At 39.9% G+C, this 26,606-nt stretch overlaps 1 protein-coding gene across 1 annotated transcript in view; it reads right to left on the reverse strand.

The window, feature by feature from the left end:
* Positions 1 to 25,873, reverse strand: part of LRRC3B (leucine rich repeat containing 3B) — a 151,393-nt gene extending 125,520 nt beyond the window's left edge. Inside the window, exon 1 of the mRNA XM_087746133.1 lies at positions 25,858 to 25,873. The gene's annotated coding sequence lies outside the window, so the exon portion shown is untranslated. The remainder of the gene's footprint in view (positions 1 to 25,857) is intronic.
* Positions 25,874 to 26,606: the final 733 nt, after the last annotated feature.

The following is a 26,606-nucleotide window of genomic DNA, read 5'->3' on the forward strand; positions in this document are numbered from 1 at the left end:
TTTCTTACACTGCACAGTTTCAAAATTTAAGGTTTTGGTTTCCTAGAGAAACTTGGAGAATGAAAATAATACCTAGCTTATTCTAAAAAGAAAATTAATAATAACAAAAAATAGTCTGTTTTGATCTTGTTTGAATCAAATCGGGCCAGTAGATAAATATTTGAATATATGACTGAAATTTTGCCATCTTCATTTTCTCAGTAGGTTTCGGTCCATGTGTCTCTACACAGCTATGACAGTGCTGAGTTATTAGCAACAGAAGCACCATTCAGTGAATTTTGCTTTAGGAATACAAAGCATATAAATAAATTGCATGCTCAGATTATTTTTTTTTTTTAAACAAATTTTTGTGGGTGAATGTCTTCAGGATAAAATTCATCTCTAAGCAGATCCTAACAGAAACCATAGATAGAACTTTAACAGTGTTTCTATATTTAGTCGGCGCTGTAATACGTTCACGTGACAACCAGTTTTATCGCTAATCACAGAGTCACATATGTAACTCTGTGAATCCAGCATACCACAAATTAAAATTTTATAGTAAATCATGATACTCATAATTCAGTCTATGCCTTTAGCTGCACTAGTCACCCAGGCCAAGAACACGTGCAATGCTGGGTGATCCAAGTAGCTCACCAGCCCTGCACAAGCTACAAAATGATAACTACAGCAAGTAAAGGAGCACAGTGCCGAGATCCCCACGCTAGTGCCAGCAGGGCTTCTTCAAGCTGGAAGAAGATGGCTGTGGAATAGGTCATGAGGATACACAGCTTTGGGGACCCGTGCTAGCCTTGTTTCGTGATGTTGTACTATGCCATATTGACACAGCTGACTGCTTGAAGGCAGCTTGGGGATTTCTAACACAGTGCTGCACTGCACCATGGAGTTATGATTGTAATGTGTACTATGACTCAAAAAGGGTCGGGAGAGAATATTTGCACTGAAATTGGACTTTCTGTTGTTGTCTATGCTATACATATTAAAAAGAAACCCCACGTTAAACTTAGTCATTCAAATATGAAAAGCAAAAGCAAGCAAATTAAAAATATCAACACCACCAATTCCGGATACAAACAGATTTTTTCTTAATTAGAAGGGTATATATTTGTAAATTGTTACTTATTTCAGCTCTGAGAAAACACACAAATATGTTATCATCTGCCTTAATATTAAGTGGGCTCTCTGGAGAGGTTTTGCATTCATGGTTTAATAACAGCAGCTCAGATATTTGTACTCACAATAGAACAGACTTTTTGGTTCTGTCAGACATGACTTAGTTATGAATTACTGGACTCCACACTGGTTATTTACAGTTGCAGCTTGAAGAACGTGACCTTTCCCTTCCCTGGGAAATGCTCTGTTACTGTGAGAAGTTAATGATGAGCTGCACTCCTTAACAAATCCAGCCACACAAATGTACAAGAGAATCATTCACAGAAGACAATTTGTCACCTTATGCACTTTCTTTGACTCAGAAGTCTGCCAGAACTTGATAAAGGCATGCAATAAATACGTATTTCCCTCAAGCATTAGATGTACTTAATCTATACTTTCAACTAAAATCAGATGAAGACCTTACCATTCAGTATTACTTGTATTTCCCAATACATAGATTTGAATCTGTCTTTTCTCCCAAGTAACAAGTGACAGGACAAATGGCCTCAAGTCGTGCCAGGGGAGGTTTAGATTGGATATTAGGAAAAACTTCACTGAAAGGGTAGTCAGGCACTGGAACAGGCTGCCCAGGGAAGTGGTTGAGTCCCCATCGCTGGAAGTATTTAAAAGAAAGGTAGATGTGGCACTTAGGGACATGGTTTAGTGGTGGACTTGGCAGTGCTAGGTGAATGGATGGACTTGATGATCTTAAAGAGCTTTTCCAACCTAAACGATTCTGTGATTCTATGAATCTGTGGAATCACCTGTGCTTTCCATTCATGAAAATTGCCTTTATCCTAGAGGGGTAGAATTCCTCTCTCCTAACTTCAGCACTCTCAATTTAGGCATCTAGTCTAGCCTGATTTAATCACATTGCCTTACTCCCTCTGTAGTCAAAGGCCAGTGATGGAGCCCTTCAGAAGGCAAACCATCTGAGATGCCCACCTTGGGACAGGATGACTTGCCTTTGGGAGGATGCAGGATGACTGGTTAAAGCCAATTGCCTAAACTCAGGAAAGATGAATCCTACCCAAAGCATTCAGAAACACCATGGAGCCATTTATATGTCTTAAACTATTATTGACATCAACAGTCAACAATATCCAATATTGTGTGACTGCAAGATAAAATGAAGTGACAATGAGGCAAAATGCAACCATGAGGTAAAAATGAAGTCAGGTATAAAAAAATTGCAAACAAATATTCCATCATCTAAGTTATTTTAAGTAACTGTTGATTTCTGAGGCCTAATGTGAGGGGGGAAAACATTAGCTAGGCTTTCCAGGATTAAACTCCACTACAGATTTATGCTGTTTAGGGTTCATCTTGTTGGGCACTCAAAAGCTAAATTGCTCAAGAAAAAACAACACTGGTCAGCAAAAATGCACCAAAGTAATAACTTTGCAACCACAATGGCAAGCAGACGTCAACACCAGACCCCCTTTGCCACCTGCTCAGATGTGGAGCATGCTTACCATGCTGACAGACAAAAATCTACAAGTATGATAGGGCCCTTGACCACATCAGCAGGTTGAACTGCAATCACTGTTCATTTTCCTTTCAGTAAGACAGCTTCTCACCAGCTTCCTGGCAGACAATCGAAACACTGTGTAAATGATGCTTTAAGGGAGACATCCGAGACATCCAGGAGCTGATGGGGAAGGAAAAAAAAAAAAAAGAAAAAAATAAATTTGTTCTTCAACGGGAAAGGGAGAAACCCTCTTTTGCTGATCCATATAGCCACCACGCTTCTTTATATAGAGAAATTCTATTTATATTATGTCACCCCCCAGGACTTCACAGCTATGGATAGCAGAAGACATGCTGTATTTGACCCTATTTTTCATAGCTCTTGTCTTTCATAAGACAAGTGTTTATGGGATAAGATTTCTCACAATTAGTTTCGGCCTTCAGGCTACTTGTTGTTGGGCTGTTGTTTTTAAGTTTGAGCCAAACAGTGCAAAACATTTTGTTGCCTAGATATTTTTTCCCCTCTGAGCAGGAGCCAGATATAGCAGTAGGGGCTCTGCACTGGGAGTCAATTAACATGAGTTCTCTTCAGGAGTAAATTCTGATGGCTAACAGCAATGGTTTGGGCTTGCTGACCAAGAGTTTCTCTGTGTTTCCTCCCCCAAGTAACAAGCAATTTAGAATTCAGCAATACATGTAGGCAGTTCCAGTTATTTTTCCAGCAAAACTGTTTTCCGAGACTTACTTTCACTTGTTATAACCTGTCTTTTCACACAGCTGTAGAGATCTGGCTGGCAAAATGGGATGAAACCAAACAATTAAACAAACAAACAAAAAACCAACAAAAAAGCAAGGAAAACAGAATATCCTTGAGAGGGACGTTTATCTGTTGCATAGTTTTCAACAAAAGTTGGCCAAAATTTAAAATTCAGGGAAGCGTTAGTCATTTCCACATACAGCTTCATTATTTCTCTACAGTTCTTCATGGCTACGGCTTAACTTATCACTGTGCCTGGTCTCCCGTGTAGGCCTGTTTTCCAAATAATGAATAACAGTTTAGAAGTGGGTTTCATCCAAATTTGCTCCCCCACTTTGCACTTTCAATTTGATCTAAAAATATTCTTAGTTGAAAGTGCTCTATAAAAGTCTCAATCATAGAATGACTGGCATTATCTTTCTTAAGTGTAAGATTAAGTTGTTTGAAATTTCCTCCCCCAAGTGTCTTTGTTTCCCTTTTGAAAGAGAACAGAAACCACATCCGTGGGAAATCCACCTTCCAAGTTGTCTTGGAATCGTAACACCTAAAAGCTTGGACTGATGCAGTCCTGGATAGGCAAACACAATGGAAGACTAGATTTCATTAGAACATCATCAGAGCAAATTGCCTCCAATTAATATTTTAAGTCTGACAAACTGGAAATTCCTTCTTTAAAAAAAATAAAATCCCTCCCTCTCCCCCACCCCCTGGCAGCTCTAGTAGTTATGTTGGGGCTTTAGATATCAGCTACAGAGCTTCAGTAATGTTGAAAACTAGCCATTTATTCAAACAGTTTTGCACATCAGAATTTTTCTAGTGCCTCATACAAATTTAGTTCTCACTCTATCACTGCTTAATTTCCTTAATAGCCTCTTATGGTGGATATGCCAATGAAATTAAAGTCAAGAACTTCTGAGCAGCTTTTTTTGCTATTTTTCTAAAAGACTCAAGAACATTTGGAGATCCTGTGATGTGGTAAAGGGTACAGCTGGTTCGTGACTGAAATCAACAATAAAAGAAATACAAACACATTTGATTTTCTGATAGCCTGATTTCTGTTAAAAATTTCTACTCTAGATATATGACTTAATTCCTAGTCCTTGAATATTCTCCATGCTGACAAGGCAGTAGGTGTTACAGTGTGTTAAGCTCTCCCGTATACCAAGCACAGGACCCAAAGAGACAGTATGTAAACACAGAAAGATGAGTATGTGAAAAGGATAATATGCAACTGATACCTTCTTTCTCCAATTTTGGGACTCCAAGGACATGAGAGGAAGACATGAGCCCCAACTTGTCAAACTAAGAGGATCTACTTATATTCTATGTATTCTCTTATGCCATCCCTTTAATAAATTTAAACTTCAACCATTTTGGGAGGCTGCTAGTGGTTGATTCAGATTCCACTGAAGCCAAGATGGACTCTGTCTACACATATGCTGCAGCCATACCCTTTTGGCTGTAGGAACAGCCTGGGAGGGATTTGCTGTACAGGCTGGCTGTGATTCTCTAACATACAACAGCTCTTTTGCTCCAAACAAGCAAAAGAAAGGGATAATAAAGGGGCTGAGGCTCTTCAGGCTTCAGAGAAAGAAAACTCCTTTGTACAGAAAATACTTCTGCAGTCATCTATGATCTAGAAGGAAAACCTCTTTGTGTCAGAAGCACTCAAATATATTGGTGAATTGTTTTATCGGAGATGTATCTCTTGACCTTTGAAATTACAAATAACTGAATCTTGCAATTAGGGAAGACAGTACCACCTCACCTACAACTGAGTGTTTTATAGCACACATCAGCTAAAACTATTTTTAGATCAAATTGGAAGTGCAGTGAAAGCCTGAAGCTGATCAGAATCATAATGCAATGGAAAACCTTACACGGACACCTGTTTCAAAGTGATTCCTGGCTCAATTGGCAGATCAAAGAGTGTCAGCTACCACTGATAAGCTCAGATAAGCTCCTGGAATTCTGGATGCTTTGCAGATCCCAAACCTCTTAACACAAGAGGCTCACTTATCACAGTTTCTTTTGGGTCTCCTGAAATTAACTGATGAAATTTCACAGCGTGTAAAAGAGGATAGCTTGGGAATGAGCGCTGCATTCCTTTCCCCAAGCCAGCATGCTCCCTCTCACAGGCTTGTCCCCCAAGTGCTCGGTAAAGTAAATTAGAGTAAATTGAATGGTTGTTCTTATTTTTATTTCCCCAAGAATTAGTGAAACAACAGCTAGAATACATACAGACACAGATAGCTAGAATCAGTGTAATTTATCTGTGAAGTAATTTCTATGTCTCTCTCTTTCTGTCACACGCGCATACACTGTTTCCTTCCTGATGACAAGACTGGCCAGGGTGCTGATCAGCCACGTCACTGATATTGACAGTGACAAATCCCTTTCACAGCTCAGAACCTTAAATAAATTCTCCCAAGACACTGGCAGACACTCTCCTCCCTGCCCTGTCACTCATGGTAAAGGCTGAAAGGATGATTAGAAATTAAGCAGTGGTATTCTGGAATGGAAAAATCTTGCTTGATGGGGAATAAGTCAAAACTATAAAGTGTATTTAATTCCTTCTCTTTCCTTCTTCAGTTTTAATTAGGATTAAAATGTCTCTAGCAGATATTTTGGGATTACTTTCATTTTCTTATACTATGTATGAGCTTATCTGCTTCACATTATCCTAAACAATACTGGAGAATTAACTACCAGAAATAAAACTGTTGGAAGGTAAATATATCCCAACAGAAAAATCCATGGCTCCCTTCATTTCCCCACCCCCTTCATAACATATGCATATCAAAAGTTTGTGGCAAGAAAACAACCATAACATCCATGTCCTCTCCTACAAACATATTTTCGTTTGATTCTAATGATCCCTGTTTCTGATGCAAATGGCAAGGAAAAGTGATTGTAAGAAGCAGGTCTCTTCCTCTCAGGTGAAATCTTGACTGGTCAGAGCCTGTCAGTGGTTTATGGATTGCATTCAGCAGTTCTCAGAACTAGGCACATTGCCTCTCAATAACATCTAATGCTTTTATAAATACTATAGGACAAAGAAAAAAAAAATCAGGTCACCATGAAGAAGAACCAAGTCCAACCTCAACCCAAAGCTCACAGTGTTTTTACTTGCACAGCTGTTCAGGTAACTCCTTTCTCCCTGCCACCCTTATGTTTTCTGTTCCTCTCCTAACAGATTCTGCTTCGCCATTGGTGCTCCTCACAGTATGCATGCCCAAGGCACCATTTAAGACCCAAAACTTTGAGCCACAACCTTGGAGTAGCAAGCAGCAGTGTAGAATTCTAGCAACAAAGAGGACTAAGCCTAGAGGGGCTGTGGTATGAACCAGCAGCAGCCACAAGCACATCTCCACACAGCAAAGCACTCGGGCTACGATGAAACAGAAGTGCTGAGCAGCAGAAAGGGAAAGGAAAAAGGAAAAGCTTGGAAGTAACAGTCTATGGTTGCATAAAGGAAGAAAGGAGAATTTTGTTATAAACCTGTGGGAGTGACACTTCATTTTAGATCGTCTTCACAGCTGGGTGTAACTGTCATATGTTGACAGCACCTTGAATTAACTCTAGGAGAGTACAAGGCTGTAAGTGACATTAATATTTACCTTCAGGAGCTTTTAATCTGCCACAATTATACAAAAGGTCCACGACAGGAATTGGTCTTGCACTGGACCCTGTAAGGGGAAGGTTGGGGCTGTGCCCCAGACTAGCCTTGTATGCTGCAGGGATTGCATGCCTGACAGGGACCATGCTTGCAGTGTCCCTTCCAAAGCACAGGTGACTCCATGTGCCCCAGTCAGCTAAGACGCGCACATCCTGTCCTGAGGCTGTCTGACAGAAACACACGTTTAGTGGGCAGGACTCAGTGAAGGGGTGGAAGTTACACTGAAGTTACATTGCAAGTAGGTCCCTTTCACAGGAATGTCACTGGTGGGTTTCAGCAGGATGAATGTCTAGAGGCAGTCAGTACAGTGATGGCTATAAAGCAGCATAGGCAGCGACAACTCTTTGGTTCTCTCAAAGGCAGAGAGGGCTCCAAAGATGTTTAAGACACCTTCACACTTGAGGGTACTCAATAAACTTGTTTGTTTGGCAAGATGAGGCCAGGCATAACAGGTTTATAGTATCTAATTATAAGCTTTGATGGAAGATACTAAACCAAATGGAAAAATGAGTCTACTCCAATGTGACAAGTTCCATGTTTCTCTAGATTTATCATTTTAATAAGCAAGATTAACTTTTCAAATCACGTTGTCTAGAATTTGTCATGATGACTGATGATGCTTCTATTGATTTCATAACAAATTTTGCATTTAAAAAGCATTTTATAATCTCTTGTGCCAACTGTGGAGCTATATATTTACCTACCCAGCTACAGCTAATCTTCGGACAGCTGCAGCCCCAAGAACTGTGGCTAGTTTCCCCAAAGGAACTCATCTGATTATTTTGAAAATATTTGCCCACATTTGTGGGCAAACCAGATCTGCTGGCTGGATTGTCTCCATGCAGAAAATCATTATCATGAAGCTCAGGTTGGTCCAAGCCTTTCTGTGAGGAACATCTTAGAACAAACAAAGGAAAGAGGGAGGGAAGATTCAGTGTTTATCTTTCCAGGTAAAGAATAGAAAGCTTTTTAACTGATAAGACTTCCATTACGAGAAGACACAGTATATCCTAGTACTGTTGGATATTAAAATCTGGGGGTTTTTTAAATGCAGTAAGATTTTGCTCCTTGACAAACAATCATACTATCTACTTAAGTTTTTTTTTCTTCTTTCACTAAGGTAACATTAAAACAGTTTGCAACTGATTAAATCAATTTTAAGAATATTGCACAATGCACAAAAGCTGGAGACTGAAGAGGGAAAAGGAGATTGTGAGACAGTGGAAAATGTCTGAATTGGGAGAGAGTAGAATCTAGCCACTGCAAAAACATTAGTAATAATTAATATGTATACAGCAGAGGTGATTTCCCTTGGACATTCTCTTAATTGTAAATTAACCTGTTAAGCAAAAATTTAGATGATGCACTGCTGATCTCATTTGGCCTGAAAAATCCTAATACAACTACATAACAACTCTTTAGTTGCTCACTATACCTGATGCTGGCAAAAGCTCAAGCACTGAAAAACCAAAACAAGATGCTTTTGATCTCTCAACACATGCATTCACCACAGGCGTTTTACTGTGATATGTTCCCAGTAAAAATCTCATTAACCTAAATGCTACGAGAAGTCTGTTTGGAAGCTTCCAACACATTGGCTATTTTCCTCAGGATCGAACATTTCCAGTTGTGAATATGTGGCCAGTACTACCAAAAAAATATCAAAGTGATTAGTCATCAGCATGAGATATCCGTTTCCCACGTTGAGCTCTGTTGTCCCTAGGTCCTCCTCCTAACCAATGAGGGCATCACAAACAAGACATTTGCTGTGGAAATCAAACACAGACCTGGAGGAAAGCGACTTGCCAACAGGATGCTGAATAGAGAAGCTGTTGAACGAACAAAGGCTCTCAAGAAGTATCTGCCATCAAGCCATGACTCCCCAGTGGCACATCTCTGCTACAGCTATTTATATCCTGTGTTTCTGCAAGGCCAGATGCAGGAAAGTTAAATCAACTTGACTTGAAGCTCTTCTTTAGTCTAGGATCCCACTTTACTTACCTTAAAATGAAAGAAGCTAGCAATCATATGTTAGGATGTTTTTAATCCGTTGTTCTTAGTATGTTTTAACAGAAATGTGAAGCTATTCTCTATAAACAGAGAACAAATTATAATTCAGAGAGATCAAGATTTAAATGTCCAATGGCTGCAGGGCTTTTGGTGCCTAATGAAAGATGCATACAGCTCAGCGTTCAGAGGTTTGGACAGCTGGTACTGTAGGGCATACCAAGGGAAGCACAGCCAGCCTTCCGAACCCCAGAGCATCATTCTAGTTACTCAGTCACATTGTCTCAAAAAATTAGGTGTTATTTTTCCCTCTGCTGGCAGTCCTAACTTCTGCCTCACCAACACATTATTCACTCCAATTTCCATTGCAAATTCATGATGGTATTGACTTTTTCTTCTTATTAGTGCAGAAAAATTAGGGTAAAGCACAGACTACCTGAAATCCTTAATAGACTATTAAAGTCAGCAGGCATGCCATGGAAATTTTCAGATTACTTAGCCTCTTTTGTAAACCAAAGGCTAATATATGACCCAAACAATTACAGTCTGTGAACTTTCACAGACAGCCTGAAGGCAGCTGTAGAAGGCAGGACAGAGGAACAATTTGGAAAGAGCAGCAGGCAGTCAAGCACTGTCTGTCAGGATAAAGCTTCTCTTAGTTCATTAGCATCAAGAGGGAATCAGGTAATTAGAATGCACTTTCACATGTATTCAGCTTTTGAAAATGCATATGAGCTAAAGTATTTTCTCTTGGGCATGGTATCACACTGCTAAAATAAATCTGTTTTTTTTTTTTAGTTCTCGATCTTAGTGAAGAAGGAGGAAAATAGGGCGAGGTGAGTTTTCCCTGTAACATCAGCCCACCTGCACTGGAAACAGTCCTAAGGACCATGAATGTGAAGTGTCTGAGTTTTCATTTACCTGTGCTTAGCATTTTCAAAATACACAATAAAAAAAAAAAAAAAAAAGAAAAAAGTAATCAAAAGCAACAGTGACTAGGGAAGGACAAAGCAAGCACATGGAGACTGGAGCACAGGAGAGGGTGGGAAAAATCACTTCAGACGTCAGTAAGTGTTTTTGATGTAGTATTACAGCTTATTTAAATCAAAGCTTTTGAAGGGCTTTCTGTCAAATGCACCACGTCATTTCCATAATAGTGAAACAAAAGTTACTTTAAAAAAAAGCAGCCTTTACAGTCACATGAAGCCAGACTTGAATAAACAAGTTCAACAATAGAGTGATTCCTTCCAAAGCAAATTAGATGTCTTTATCCTCTGGGTGCTGTTTAACTCAGGTTTAGGAAAAACAGAAAGTTGAAAGCTAGCTGATCTGCTGGTCTAGTTACAGCACAAATCTGAGGGACAAAGAACGGATTTCTGAACTTATGCTAGAAGGGGGGATGGGGAAAGAAAAGCTAAACAGCAGCTCCCCCAGACAGCTAACAAGGATGAGATAGATCTTAATCCAGACAAAACCAGTGTCATGAGAAAGCACTTGCTAAATCATTTTAGAAATCTGGTGCTGACAGAGAGTGCACGTGTTAACACACACCAAAGCAGGTGAGGGAAACAGAGGAAGATGATGTAGAGAAAGTAAAAAATAAAAAAATTAATTCACACTTTTTTCTTTTTAAATAATACATATAAAATAATACTTTAATCAATATATTTATTTAAATATTTTTGTTTAAGAAAAGGAATAAAGCATTACTGTTTCACCTTGGGGCCACTTGTTCTCTTGCACGCTTATCCTGTTCAGAGATGGGATTGAAGAACCTAAGATGGAATTGCCCAATGAAAGCTCACCACAGATGTATCTGCATCTGGAGATGGAGTTAGTCATCCAGAAAACTAAATCAGTCTACAATCCCAGTGCAAAAATCCCATTTCACTAGAAATATTTCTACTGAATTAAGCTAAACTTCTGAAAGGTCAAAGGACATTTGATTTTTGTAAATACATGTGTCACACATACACATATATACACAGCAGAAAGTTTCCTCTCACTGCCTCCTGTCTACAATGGGATATTTTATGATAACCAATGCACACACCTTCCTCAGAATGTGAGATCAATGACATTGTGATTCACACTGTCACTGACCACAGAATATTCAGTGAAACTTATTTTCCACCAATTTCCCCCACAACAAGCACAATAGTTATAGACAATAAATAATTAACATACACGCCTTTGGCACTAAGGAGTTAAAACACTATTTGCTTACCTATATGGTCTCTATCTAACACATGAGCACCCAGGTCCTCTAAAAAACTAAAAAGATTGTTTTCCCAGTAACACTACCAACCAAAATAATGGTGAATTCTTCAAATTTACACAACATAAATTTTTACTATCCTCTGCCAGGTATTTCTGGATAAATAAGTCTTTATTTTTTCAGTCCAGAAAAGTCAAGGCAGTGCAGCATCATTGCATACAAATGCCTACTTATAGCACATAAAATTGCAAATTTACATAAGTTTAGAATATCATTACAAAAGGGAGCCATGGGATGAATCCTGCTATCAGCTAGAGTGGTTTAAACCTGCAATGGACCCAAATGGAGCTTCTCCAGATTTACGCAGGATTAACACAGGCAGAGTATGGCTCATTTTCTTTATATCATTTCTACATGGTGAAAGTAGTATAGAGGAAAAGTTTAGGCAAATGTCATGCATAATAAATTGTATTTTTATTTCTTCCATAAAGAGAGATGCTATAAGGGAAAGAGTACATTTTATATACTGTACTAGCGTGGGTGAAATTAATAATTTAACTGAGGAGTAATTGTATAAAATAACAATAAAATACAGATGCATGCTCAGACAAGAGTTTCAAAGGGATCCAATAGTATAGTGTATGGAGACAGCTTGCTCTTACAGCCCATATGTCCCACAGGACTTGAGGATGATTGCTGAGGGCTGTTTTTCTTAGCTTTTGTACACTCTTGTTGTTGACAGCCTTCAGCTGGATACACAGGGATTCCCACAACACCTAAAAAGAATTGAATACCTGGAGTATAAACAAACTGAAGCAGGAATCAACAGAGATGGGCTGAGTTCCCAGCTCTGCCACCAGTAGCTGTGTGATCTTGACCAAGTCACCTCTTTTTCTATTTCTGGTTCCCCTTCCATCTTGACCATCAAGATAGTCAATAAAATGGGTCCTTGCCACTGTGGGTCCTGGTCCTCTTAATACTTGTGATTGTTCCTTAGGTTGTTGAAGCTTACCCTGGGTGTGCACAGTGCAAGAGCCATAGGGATCTATGAGGATGCTCATGTTCACATCTGGGAAAGCTAGATGGTCATAAGGAATGTAACCACCTAGAAATCTATGTTGCTTCTTTGTACCGTGTAGGTAGTAAGAAGAGAGGCATGGGAAAGCTTCGCTCAAGCCAAACGGAAGGGAGAGGGAGATACTAGGCATCAAGACTTTCTTTTTCAAATTCCTCATTTTTTATTGCAATAACCTAATATCCTTAATTTGTACACATGCAAATAAATTATCTTTCACAACAGCCTGAGGTAATACCTGTTTTCTGTCAAGGAAATGCTAGAGATCTCTGGCTTTTCAGGTTTCCTTTTCCTTAAGCACAGCCATAGATGTTGCCAAACCCCATTGATTTGCCTCCTTATTGATTATCTTTCCTCCAAGAGGCAGCACATACAGATCTGCCTCAATGTACTAGACATGGGTTAAAACACAACCTTTTTACTGCTTCAACTGGATTTTAAAAACAAGTTGAAGCGCTTCTTAAACTGGATGTGTTTGCTTGATTGCTAAACATTGGTTTGTAATGTCGCCTAGATTACATGCACTTACAGAACATATTCAAGAGTAACACAATAGTTATGTATGATGGCAGCATACACTGCGTTAGATCATACACTATATCAACAGCAACCCTAAGCGATTCAATCCTAAACTCATTTAACAGTAGGCATTGACTGCCCTTGTTGGAAAATAGTATCACTGGCCAATTTCTAGCCTCTCACAATAGCTTCAACTGTCCCAAAGTGGGATATAACTATGATAGATGCCTGAAGCCTGGAAGGATGAGTACTAAATGGAGGAGTGGTTTAGTTTTCAATCTTTGGACACTTTTGATGAAGTACTAATAAAAATGCTGTAACACAGGTTTTGCTTGCAATTCTACTATGGAAATTCTCCTACTGACAGCTTTATTAAGAATATCATGAGTTTTCTTTACAGTCTAGATCAACCTCAAGATGAAGGGCTTAAAAAGAGAAAGCCATTTTCTTACCTGGTTATAGATTCAATCTGATTTAGATAATTAAAAGTGGGGAGTAATTAATCCTGAATTCTTTTGCACAGTTTGAGTAAAGAAAAAAGAAGTGGTAAATATATTATTTAAACTCAAGGCAACAAAGCAGTACAGATGAAAAGTTCAGAAGAACTCTCATAAAGAACAACAATTTTTTGGTCAAGAAGGGTCTAGAATATACATTGTGGGAAAAAATCCCTAGGAAAGTCTAGAACTAAGCAATTTTCACATGGTTTAGCTTTTGTGGGTTTCTACACAATGAACAAGATAATAAAAACCAACGATATAAACAAAGTAATTTTTATTCCTGCACCTGGCTCTCCTGAAATATCAAGACTATATTTCTCTTGTACTGCACCTCTGTTTCAGCATAGTGCCTTTTGGTGAAGTTATTCTCTCATAGGGTCTCTGTAACTGCTTTTGTTCTGCAGTGAACATCACGGTTGTTCTCATGTTTGCCTTTGTTCTATTACTCCTGGCAAAATTTAAAACAAATGTTTCTTGTTTCTTTAGGAAAAGAAAAAATATTATGAATAAATCTTTGAAACATTTATATGTGATTATTTGATATTTCATTTTTTAGTATCGATCATTTACAGTGTATTGTATTATTATTTATATAAGTTTTTTACTTTAAATATATTGTAGGTTTCTGCTCTTCACAGAACTTGGGCAAAAAGGAAGAAAGATACAGACATTTCTAGTTCCAGGGTAAGACAATTGAAATATATACCTCTTAGCACATTTTAAGGAATACAGATAGCAATAACAAAGTTTCCACATGGCCAAGTAGATTTAGCTAATGGTATTATGGCTCCAGATTTATAAACTAGGATTAAAATAAACTATTATAAATTAATACAGCTATGGCTTTCTTTTTAGTTACTGTGGGGTGGTTTATTTTAGTCAACATATGTAGTTATCACTGTGTCCTGAACCAAAATGCTCAGGAAGATACAGTTTGCCCAGAGCTGAACAAAGTCTGCACCTGTTCTACTGCTGTAGGCCACTCTGGGGACAGATCCTCACCAAGGAGCCCCGGTCTGGTTGAGAAATGACATTGGCATTTCCAAAAACATCCCAAATCTGTGGGAGTGGCACTGCTGGACCTGGTAAGGGATGGCCCTCCATGAGGCACCTCACTTATGTTCTTTTTAAGGTTGCTAGAACGGAGAGAAAATCCAGGGTAGGTGGATTTTAATACCCAAATAAATTTATACTTTGCTTATTGGGAAAAAAAAAAAACAAACCAAAAATAATAAAAAAACCCAACAAAACAAAGCATTTAAAGTAGGTGGTTTTTTTGTAGCAGGCTCACTTAGAATCATAGAATCATAGAATCGTCAAGGTTGGAAAAGACCCTTAAGATCATCGAGTCCAACCGTCAACCTATCACTGCCAAGTTCATCTATACCATGTCTTCAAGCACCGTATCTATCCGTTCTTTAAATACCTCTAGGGATGGAGACTCAACCACTTCCCTGAGCAGCCTGTTCCAATGCTTGACCACCCTCTCAGTGAAGAAGTTTTTCCTAATCTCTAACCTAAACCTCCCCTGGCGCAGCTTGAGGCCGTTTCCTCTCGTTCTATCACTTGTTACTAGGGAGAAGAGACCAACCCCCACCTCGCTACAACCTCCTTTCAGGTAGTTGTAGAGAGCAATAAGGTCTCCCCTCAGCCTCCTCTTCTCCAGGCTAAACAACTGCAGTTCCCTCAGCCGCTCCTTATAAGACTTGTGCTCCAGACCCTTCACCAGCTTTGTTGCCCTCCTCTGGACACACTCCAGCACCTCGATGTCCTTCTTGTAGTGAGAGGCCCAAAACTGAACACAGTACTCGAGGTGCGGCCTCACCAGTGCCGAGCACAGGGGCACTATCACCTCCCTGGTCCTGCTGGCCACACTATTCCTGATACAGGCCAGGATGCCATTGGCCCTCTTGGCCACCTGAGCACACTGCTGGCTCATGTTCAGGCAGCTGTCAACCAACACCCCCAGGCCCTTTTCCACCAGGCAGCTCTCCAGCCACTCCTCCCCCAGCCTGCAGCGTTGCATGGGGTTGTTGTGACTGAAGTGCAGGACCCGGCACTGAGCCTTGTTGAATCTCATACAGTTGGCCCCGGCCCAACGATCCAGCCTGTCCAGGTCCCTCTGTAGGGCCTTCCTACCGTCCAGCAGATCGACACTTCCACCCAACTTGGTGTCATCTGCAAACTTACTGAGGGTGCACTCGATCCCCTCACCCAGATCATCAATGAAGATATTGAACAGGACTGGCCCCAGTACTGAGCCCTGGGGAACACCACTCGTGACCGGCCGCCAACTGGATTTGACTCCATTCACCACCACTCTCTGGGCTCAGCCATCCAGCCAGTTTTTAACCCAGCGTAGAGTGCACCCATCCAAGCCGTGTGCAGCCAGCTTCTCCAGGAGAATGCTGTGGGAGACTTTGTCAAAGACCTTACTTAGTTCAAGTTCTCTTTACATAGTTCATGTAAAGAGATATATTCGTTGTACAGATTTATCTTTATCTTTACTATTAATACTTCAAGGCAAACACAATATAAATATGTTTATCATCCATTCATTAATACAGATCATTACTATAAAATGGTGCAGTTGTGCTCTGTTAAACCATTAGTTAATGTTTCATCAACATTCTCTTACATGCACTTTGAATCAGGTTGTTGAAAACAGTTGCAATAAATTTCTAAGCCACAAGTGGTCATAAAACCGTTTACACACACACAGCCTATTCTACTGTTCCTAGTCCTCTAAATCATTCAGGTCATATTTCCTGAACCATAGAAAAAAAAAATACTTGTTAGTCTTAAAGAGCGCCCGATGGATACATATCATCTAAGCTTTAAAATACCTAATCCATTATGGTGGCAATATATATTTCTAATGGGCTCAAAGTGAATCTTAAAAAAAGATTTAATTAATTAGAGACATCTGAATTAAAACATCTCAAGTGTAGTACAAGACTGAAAGTCACTGTTGTTCACATAAACCCTGGATAACAATATGGAAAAACTCCTTTATTTGAGACATCAATAGATAATGAGAATATTATAAAAGCTTCCCTTGTATGTTTTAAAGCTGTTGCTAAAAGTGTTTTCCTATTAGGATAAAAAGCCAAATTTAATTAAAATTCAGGCTAAATGTCCTGTTTACTTTTAGCTACAAAGGTTTTGCACTGTAAAGATAAATATAGTCTACCATTACCAAAAATAATTGCTTTAAAATTTATAAATGGAAGGTGAGAATAGGCAGATATACTCAGAACATTGTGTTTCAGATTTATTGCTATATTTTAAGGCTATAAAAGAATGATATGACATCCAAGACATCCAAGAGGTAATTTGCAATGCAGTACATTGTATTTCAATCAATAAATAATCATGAACAGAGGAGGACATGATTTCTCATGTAACTAGCCACTGCTGGGTTCCAGGGAGCAGCTTCCCTTCATAGATGCTGAATATTATAAAAAATAAAACACTGAGAGCTTTGCAGTGGGAATACGCTATCCCACCATTTTGAGGTAAGGCTCTGATTTGCAGGAAAAAAAAAATGTATAATATTTCCTGATCAATTTTAACTTCCCGGCTTAAACAGATTTATTTTAAGCTGTTGGGAAAGAAAAATGAAACCATGTTTGTCTTCGCTTACTACACTGTCTGTTTAAGTAGTATCCCATACACAAGCTACTTCCAAACTGGTTATCAGCACAAGGAATTACATATTTTTTTGTAAAATAATGGTATTTGACCACTGCATGTATTTTGTGCTGTACCCATCTGTGTCTTCAAACACTTACATACCAAGAACAAGTTAGCCTTGCCTCGCTGATGTTACATAGAAATAAAGCACTCTGGGAAAGTGGGGAACCGCCTGTGCATCGAAGCACAGCCTTGAATATAACATCCTTTAAATGAGAAAACACCTTCCCAGAGCAAAAGCTTCCCCAGGGAACCTACAGCATCCTCCCAGAACTTGCTCCACTTGTTTCATTCAACCCAAATCACCTAAAATAGATAGCTCTGCTTCTCCTGGCAGTGTTGCCATGGTAGCCCCGTGCTCCCTGACGTCCTGAAACCTACCCAGAAGGATGGGGAAGTGCTTATGCAGGTAACGCGGAGCACAGAGTGGGATGCCACAACAGCTTTCCTCAGGCTTTGTGCAGAGGTACCCAGTGTGGCGATACCCAAGCTTGTTTCAGAGAAGATGCTGTGCACCACCTTACTCCAAGACAAATCTGGACCGAGCCTTGGCCACCTAGCCCTCACCCACTCACCACCCAGCTCCCTGCAAGCTCCAAGCCATCTCTCTGCCTCCAGCAACAGTGGGCTGAAGGGACTGTGTATCACAGAAAGAGTCCTCACTAAGCTGATGTTGGTGGCAAGACTTCAACAGAGCCTGCATTTCACCCGTGCTCATGGACAAGAGGTGGGAGGACTGAACAGGGCAGGGGGCAGATGAGTAGTTACCAACAGTTACTCTCTGGGCCTCCCACATAAAGCAGCAGCAAAGCTCCTAGAAGGAGACTCCATCTGCTCCTGGTAGGGAGCACAAACATAAATAACACCGTATGGCCAATGTTATCCAAGGCAGCTGTTACATCTAAAAGAATCCTGATATTACAGTATTACAATATTCTGCAATCTGCACATAATATTTATGCAGAAGGTGATCCTAAAGAATTTCTAAATTTAGTTTTCAAGCTAATGTAAACTTGAATATTTTATCTGTAAATATAGAGGGGGGGAAAAGCTACTGCAGTACTTTGGAAAACAGCCCTGTTTAGTATCACTACGTAGTAGCATTTTACCAGAACGGATCCACATGTCTGTACACAGGCAGACTGATCTAAGTAGGTGGCAGAGGGCATTTCCCTCATGCACTTCAGATTCAGCCTCATCACTCAATAACCTGTTTGCACAGGTTGTTTTGAGTAGAGAGGCAAGGACTCTAGGTGATGGCTGAGAATTTAAAGTCAGCTTTGTTAATCTCTGAGCTCCTGAACCAGAGAAAAAAAACAACCCTATAGTATGCAAATATTGTTCCCTTGGAAGCACATTAACTTAGCTGCTGATGAGCAAGGAGAGAAAGTGCTGTTTCTTCCTGTTTTTTTTAATGAAGCGGCACAAATCCTGTGCTGCGATTCTTCCCATAGGTAGCAGATTGCAGCTGTGTCAAATGCTGGGATAATCATTTACTCCAAACACTATGAATGATGCAATCGGGGGGAAAGCCAAAACAGAAAGAAAAAAGAAAGACAGCATTTCCCCATTTTAAAAGGAATAAACCTTCAGATTAGTGTATACAAAAATATCTTAAAGATCGCTTCTAGAAGCTCTCTATGTTTTACAAAGGGCTGATAAATACTGCTTCATGTTTTCCCATCCAGATAAACATGTCAGTCTATAAACATCACTTCGAAAGACCTCATGATATAGGCTTTGATTTAGCAGAGCGGTTAAGCATGCAGGAGCCCATAGGTGTATATGTAAGGGGTGGGTTTATTATTGAAGATGAAAAGGACATACAAACAAGCGCTTTGCTGAACTGCAGCTGTAGTGACTTCTTTTCAGAAGCTGCTGCCTAACAAGAACATTAAGTAAGCAATCTTTTTCTCTCCATTTCATCAGGATTTATCACCTTTGATTAGAGCTGAGTGACTAGTGTTTCTTTGACAGATTTAAACTTTTGCTTTATGTGACTAACTTGTATATAGTTTCTGCTATTGTTCTCATCTAAAAGACACCCATTGTTTTTTTAGCACCACCCAGGAAAAAAAAAGAAGAAAGAAATAATCAAGCTCTTCTGATTTCTACTGATCTATTCTTTAACTGCAGCTACCAGAAAGAGTTGTGCAAACAATCATTCAGGCCACTGGTCGTTCAAAACTTCTCTACTCTACCTGTGGTTTGACATACAATACAGATGTTATCCAATCAACTCAAAGGATTTTTCTTTCTTCCTGACTGTATGATTGAAGCCCATGGGAAAGCGATGAGCCCTAACAGCTATTGAACAGTAACTGCTAAGTAGCTGTTGTTGGTTGTGCCTACTCTAGCAACCAAAGATGACAACAAAATAAGGTATTCTGTGACGTACATCTAAAAGTCTTGTCATGCATGCCATGTTCTTAGACAGTCTTTGAAACACACAGAATCTGCAAGTGATGCAGTACAGAGCTGCTGACTTCCCAGGAGAGGGGCTGGGAGCATACCGCTGTGGCAGTTTTAGACTCAGATTTCCACCCTGGTTTATATGACATTCATTTCCTTTATGTGGGACCCCCCACACCAAAAAAAAACAACAAAAAACCCCACCACCTCAACCAAAAAAAAAAAAAACCAAACAACCAAACAATCCCCAACGGATTTAAGGTCAATAGGGGTTTTCATCACTCTCCCGATAGACATTTTCCATTAAAGTTTACCCCAGAAGTCCTGCATGCAAGTACAGAGCTACTGACAGACACATTTAGAAGTGTTTCACTAACGTATTTCATTTTGAGGTATTTTTGGTTGTTGATGCCCTGTGTCAGTATTGCCTTCCCTCACTGATCCTCTCCTAGGTCTGTGATTTTCTTTCTCCACTGTAATGACCAAGGAGAGCAGTATAGTTTCTCTTGTTCTTTTTCATTTTCTTCCTAGAAATTACCAGTTGAATTGCAGTAATTCACCATGTGAAATGTTTATTTTTAGTGCTGACCCCTCTAGGGCAAGAACATTTGCTCAGGCACAATCAAGAAAAAGCAGATGACGATACACTGAAGACCTGTAATGGAAGTACCTGTTTATACACTGACACATTGCAATTTAAAGATGTCTTGAGAGTAATTTGTGACCCAGGGTCACTCACTACAACAATGGAGCTGGTGAAAAGCAAGGATCAAATCTAAACTATGAGGCCACAAAGGAAATGCTCCCAATAATATTGAACATTAAATCTTCAGTATCTTCTAAAAAAAGAAAAGTCATTGAGTTGTCTGATTTGGATCCCTAGGAGCATTAGAAATGGAGTCAGCACTAATAGAAGTAGCAGACATCTCATCACCTACAGACACCAGCATCAGAAAAGGAAGGTACATTTGGAAAGAAACCAGCAACTAATCAGCTGTCCCAATTTAAACAGAACCTCTGAATGAATGCTTGAATGAGAAGACTCAGAATGAACTTCTGGAAGAGATAGGTAAGCTGCCACTAACATTAACTGCCCAGATTGCTTTCTGAAATTCTCTGACCTGCTGAAGCAGCTCAGTTATGCCTTGAAGTGAAATACCCCAGTCTTCCCCCAAACCACCTGTCATTCAGTTTCCAGGTTCATTAGCACAAGCAAGGAAAACCTGCATTTCAGCACACAAATCTCAGCTTGGCCGAGATAGATCCACCAACGGATTCAGGAGCAGAATCTCACAGCTCCTAAAAGCTCGGCTTAGTATTTATTGCTGAACTGTTTATGCAGTTATGGCACACAAGGGCTTGGTGAAGTACTTACTTATAACCACTTGAATATCTTTATAAGTTAAGTAATCAGATGTCATCAGAATGCAAACAAAGGAAATGATGGAAGCTCTCACTGAGGGATTTTGTCTTACCTTTCCCTTCCTCTCAAACATGAAACATCTTGAAAAATACTTGACAAACTCTGATGTGATACTAAGCTTCTTCCTCCTGGGGATGCCATCAAAAAGATTAAAACCCAAAAGTAACTGTCCAATTTTATCTCTTTTAGATTATTAAAGCTGAGATCTATTTTTGGCTTCAGCTGCTTATGTGAAAAGAGACTTTCAGGAAGCTTTCTGTGTGAGCTGCTCCATCTGAAATATTCAATAAGATACTGCTATTTTTATTTCTCTCAATCTCTTTCTTCACCTACAACAATGACTTAGCTAAAGCTAAATGAGTTTCCCAGGAATCATTCCACATTCACAAGCAGGCTTTCCCTGGCAAGGCTACCACATGCCCTTTGCTTCCCACACACAGCCTCTCTTTCCACCCTTTTACCCCAGGTCTACTTGTTTACCCAGACAAATATGGGCAGCAAAACATTGGTAAGTGTGGCCTGGTGGATCTCAAAGATATTTTGCAAAGAAAATAAAAAATAAAAGGAAATGTCACAGAAGAGGAGTTTAATTCCTGGTACCCTGGTATGATACTTGTTCTCATCTTGACCCAGGGGAAAAAAGGTGTTTGTGGTCATGGGTCAAAATACTGATTTTTTTTTTTATTTATTTTGTAAATAAGTTTCAATAAAAACTCCAAAAAGCATAAATTCATTTAATTTCTGGTGTCTAAATTGAATCAAAAGGGTTTGTTCAGCTCAGATCCTGACTGGTGGCAATGCCCCTGAATGCATGGTCTAAAAAATTATTCAGGTGTCTTATGCCTCATTTTCTTCTATCGCTGCGGCCCCCCAGCTGAGCTGTCAGGGCGCCGGGCACCGCTGAGTCACAGCAGTTGGCATGCCGTACTTTGGGGAGCTGGTCTTCAGCCCATCAAGCCAAAGGCTCTGACGAACTCTCAGCACCAAGCTGCCGCAGCCTGCAGCCACTGTGCTGGCTCCCTGCCTTACCTCTGCTGCGGGTCACTGCCCTGTCTCCTGTCCATGAGGACAGGGGGATGCACAGTTCCTCAGGCCCTGCAGTTCCCTCTTTCATATTCACCAAAATTGGAAATAAAATCATGCATTCCCTTTAGCCAGTTCAATGACGAGTGCAGGAATCTCCAGTGAAGGGACAGTAATAAACAGCCAGGAGGTGCCAACACTTCAAAACAATAACAATCATCACCCTGTGAATGTGAGTCAAAGCCTGCAGAGGTTGGTCACCACCAGCTGACTCGCTCTGGAACATTTCAGCTCATTTTGTCAAAATGAGGTTTTTGATTTAGGAGAATCTACCCAGAATGACATGCATGCTTCCCGATTTCCAACCCCCAAACCCATTAAATATCTATCCAGCGGGATTTCCCAGCACTGCTTTCTGCAGAAAGCATCCTCCCATGCAGCACCATGGTTCCTCTGCTTCTGTTCTTGGCCAGAGCACTTGAAGTGCAGAGGGCAAAATGAGAGGAATAAAATGAAAGAAGGTCAAACCTTCCACCAAGTTCAAGAGATCAGTTTTGCAGTTGAGTGAGGTAATTTCTTATTCCCACTTAAATTTGTTCCTCCAGCACTAAAGCTTACTAAATAATTATACTTAAAACAATCCTGACAAAATCTTCTATTCTTTAAGAATTAGAACATCAATTAAACAATGATTGCAATATACTGATTTTTCTCTGTATCTTTCTTACCAGAAAAAAAAGTCTGCTTAATGATGTCAACTTTAAAAATATACTCAGCCAGTTAATTTTTACTGAAAGCCAAAAACCTTCTTGCAGTTGTGTTCCTGTGACTTTTACTGGTTTGGTCCCTACTGCAAAATAGATACATGATAGGGAAAAAAGTCAAAAGTGTAATTTTTCATTGATGGAGCCAAAGCCTTAATAAAAGATCATGGAATTCCAGATTTACAGTTCCTAAAGAAGTGTTGGTAAAGAATAGCAATGATCTTATCCAGAAGGGATTTCTTAAGCCACTATTAGATATTACAATGTAAAAGTCAAATAAGAAGGAGGAAGATATGTTGGCATGTCTTTCCTCTTTTTTTTGACTTAAAGCAAATAAAACACTCATTTCGGAAGACGGAACTACAGAATTATTCAAAAGCAAATAAAACTATATATTTTCAAACAATACATAAAGGTTATATACTTTTCTGCCTAAGGTTTTTTTGATGTGTTGTTTGGGGTTTTTTTTGTTGTTTTGGTGTTTTTGTTTTGTTTTGTTTTTAAAACCAGTGAAGAAATGAAAATGAATGAGTGCTTATTCAAAGCAAACATTTTCTCTTGCTTCTGGTACCTACACGCAATTGTGTGTGAGACTTCGCATTAGACTGGTATAGTTTAAGTACTGGCCTCTCATTAATGTGCAAGTGGTAACTCCAGCATTCAGATCCTCTGCAGAGTTATTCAAATGAGGAAAAGCAGGCATTTCTTTATTTCCTTTCTCAGAAGCACCTCATTTAAATAATAAGTAGGGCATGCCCAAAGAGGATGTCCCCAATTACAAAGCATTTTACTTACATCAACAAATTCACACTCAGAAAATGACCCAAGCCTACCAATGTACAAATTCTGCCTAATGTAATTTAAAGTAGCAGTTTCAAAGGCACGCTTGCATTAGAGGAGACAGTAGCATAGGTCTTCCAGCTAAATGCTCTTAGTTCATCACTCACTGCAGCACCAAACGTTTAATCCACTGAAGGATGGGGTTTTGCTTTACTCTTACCAGCCCTCATTACAACATTAGGCACCTTGCATTACTTGCTCATACGCAAATTCACGGAAGCGCCCAAGCCATTAATCTGAAGACAGGTTTCCTCAGAGCCAACCAACGCTTACTTCTGGTAGATATTTATGTGGCTTATACACCCACTTTAGATTTAATTTTGCTCATTATGATGGTTGGACTTGACCTTCAAGACATGTCTTCTTAATACAGGGAGTTATGTGAAGAGAAGCTACTGCAGATTTTGCCATTATTAAACTGTGAATGAAGAATAAGGTGATGCAGAAGAGGGAACAAGTTGGTCTGCAAACAATCAATTGCCTTTCTAAGGTGCACTTTGTTAATCTTTCAGGAGAAGCTTTTGTATTCCTAAATCCTCTACATGGAATCAAGTAAATACCATGAAGGAACTCTACAGAGGTAAAACTTACTCTTCTCTAGTAGCAGAGAGCTAGTTTATGAGGCCAGAAAGGTGGTGTTTTAAATCTGTGCAACACTCGAAATTTACAGCATAGTGTGTAGTAATCATGGGCCAGGTTTGTGGTATAACAAAGTAGTACAAGTTTTTCACTAAACTGCCTCAGCTGCTGTTGTGGGCTGCATCTGAGCCAGGGTTCAAACTAACCGTTGGATCTGAGCATTTTCTCCTGCAGCAACAAATCTGACCTAGTTTAAACACCCCTTTATTTGACTTTCAAGCCTTATCTACATTCTGCACCAAAAGAATCATATTTCTAGAGAAGGTCATAAAGAATTCACACCACCACAGCTTCCCATGCAACTTTAGATTATAAAGTCTTAGCCTCAGACAGGAGGAACTAATGTTACTGATGCACTGCTACTCAGGGATTACACTCCACACTCTCGATGCAAAAGCCCCAGAAAAATACTTTAAATTCCAGTCATCATGCACTAAAATTCGAAAACAGCAGAAGCCTCCATATGCTTTTCAGAGGAAAGTAATCTGAATATCAGGTCCCATAAGTTCTTTCAAGCAATCAGAGATAAAATTATGCATTCGCTCTACAGCATTCCAATGTGTATTTTGATGCAGAGTAAATTAATTGTCTCTGCTAATTTACTCCAGTTACTTCACAGCCTTGTTAATTAGGCAGCTCCGTGCAGCATTATTGTTCCAATTCCTTCAGAATAATGGCTTCCTTCGCTGTTGTTTTTTTTAACTCATTGAGCATATAGATATGTACAACATGTTGAGAAGTACATCTAGACATACTTGTGGTAACAGATTCATCAATATCTTATTAAGAGGCAAGATTTACTTCTTGCTCATCCACCAGCATGATTGCACAGATAGCCACAGGGCTGCACCAGTGCTCTCTGCTCTTGCAGATGCCTCCCTGCTTTCTGTGTCCCTGTTCAGAAATGGAGCCAGGGATCCAGGGCAACAGTTGCCCGCCCTTCCTTCCTTCTCCAGGCTGGAGTGAAGGAAGGAGTCCCCATTTCTACATCTATATCTAAGACAGGAGGGAAGGGAAGAGAAGCAGGAGCTCTCCAGCAAGTCAAGCGTAGGAAATATACAGCCCTGAGCTAGCAAGTGGGAGGTTACTGGGAAGAGCCTACTGTAATAGTAGTAAGTAGTTTAACTGAGCTGCCTCCAAAACAGCCTGCTTTAACTAGGTACCTGAGCTAGCTCAGCAGGCCTCACAGCTTTACAGATGCTCTCTGCAAGTAGGAACCAAGCTACTCAGTTCAATAGGTGTTTTAGCTGTGTCTGTAGTGCAACAACTGCTGCATTTGCAGCTCAAGTAAGCATACTCCACTTTTACAAGATCTGTACAAGTTAATACAACAAGCACTCTCAAGCCATATTTCTGCAATACACAATAACTACAAGTATTCCAAGGTTTTATTCCAAAATATAGCAGGGAATAAGAAGAGTGCTCATAAATCTTAGTCTCTGTCCAGAACAAAGACAAATAAAGATACAGAGCTATTCAGTTCAGCCTTGAGTAGACAATGCCAACCGATCCTCAGGAAAAACTTTTAAAAAAATCCCTGCTTCCTCCCCTCCCTTTTAAGTGAGGAAACCGGAGAGGAAAGAAACTAAAACAGCCTTTGATGAGCCCCTATTAGTTTCTGTCTAGATACCAGCTTTCCTCACCTGCAAAGGGCAACAAAAAAGAAAGCAGCTTCCCTACCTGGCTCAGCAGCAGCATCCAAAGAGCAGGGCAGCACCCCATATGGGAGATGGCTCACTCTGTAAGACTGATTTCCTCCAAGCAGCTGAGATAAATGAAGGCATGAAAGCCCTAATTAAGGAGATTGGGCTAACTCCCGCTTTAGTTAGCATAGGCTAGCGAGCATATTAGCATATAAATTTTTGTATGGGTAAAAAGCAGCCCTCACAGAAAATGGATGTCTGTCATGTACAAAAGAGTAGAACAGAATCAAGAAGAAGTGAGTTAAAGGGGAGTGAGTCAAAAGGGAATGTCCTCTAGCTATTGAAGCTCAGTTACTTACGTGTATCTCTTCTCTGCTGTGTGCAAACTCCTCTTGCCCTGGCAAATCTGTGTAGGCTCAAGGCAAGGCCCATATGGACCCAACTAAGGGAAAAAAACCCTAATTTCTGGGGGGCTGGCACACTGGCTTACATGTCCTTGTGTAAGGAGTCTGCAAAATAAGCTGTGAAGAAGACGGTCTCTGGCATAGGCGAAGCTGGAAGAGCAGAGAGGGTGCACTGAGGGTGAAAAGTGGTACCACACTAAAAAGAATAGCTGGGGAAAACTCAGAGGTCTGGGGGCCTCCAGGAAAAATACCAGCCTTCTAACACTTTAGAGAGATGCAAAAGAGGTCCCGTGCAAGTATTTGCTGCTCGAGTCCTCCCTTCACCTTCCTTTTGTGCACAGGCACAAAAATGCATAGGAATGCTATAATACATTTGAGCACT

Source organism: Nipponia nippon, unplaced genomic scaffold (assembly GCF_047370975.1).
Source record: "Nipponia nippon isolate SJK-2023a ecotype South Korea unplaced genomic scaffold, ASM4737097v1 scaffold_1, whole genome shotgun sequence".
In the NCBI taxonomy this organism is placed as follows: domain Eukaryota; kingdom Metazoa; phylum Chordata; class Aves; order Pelecaniformes; family Threskiornithidae; genus Nipponia; species Nipponia nippon.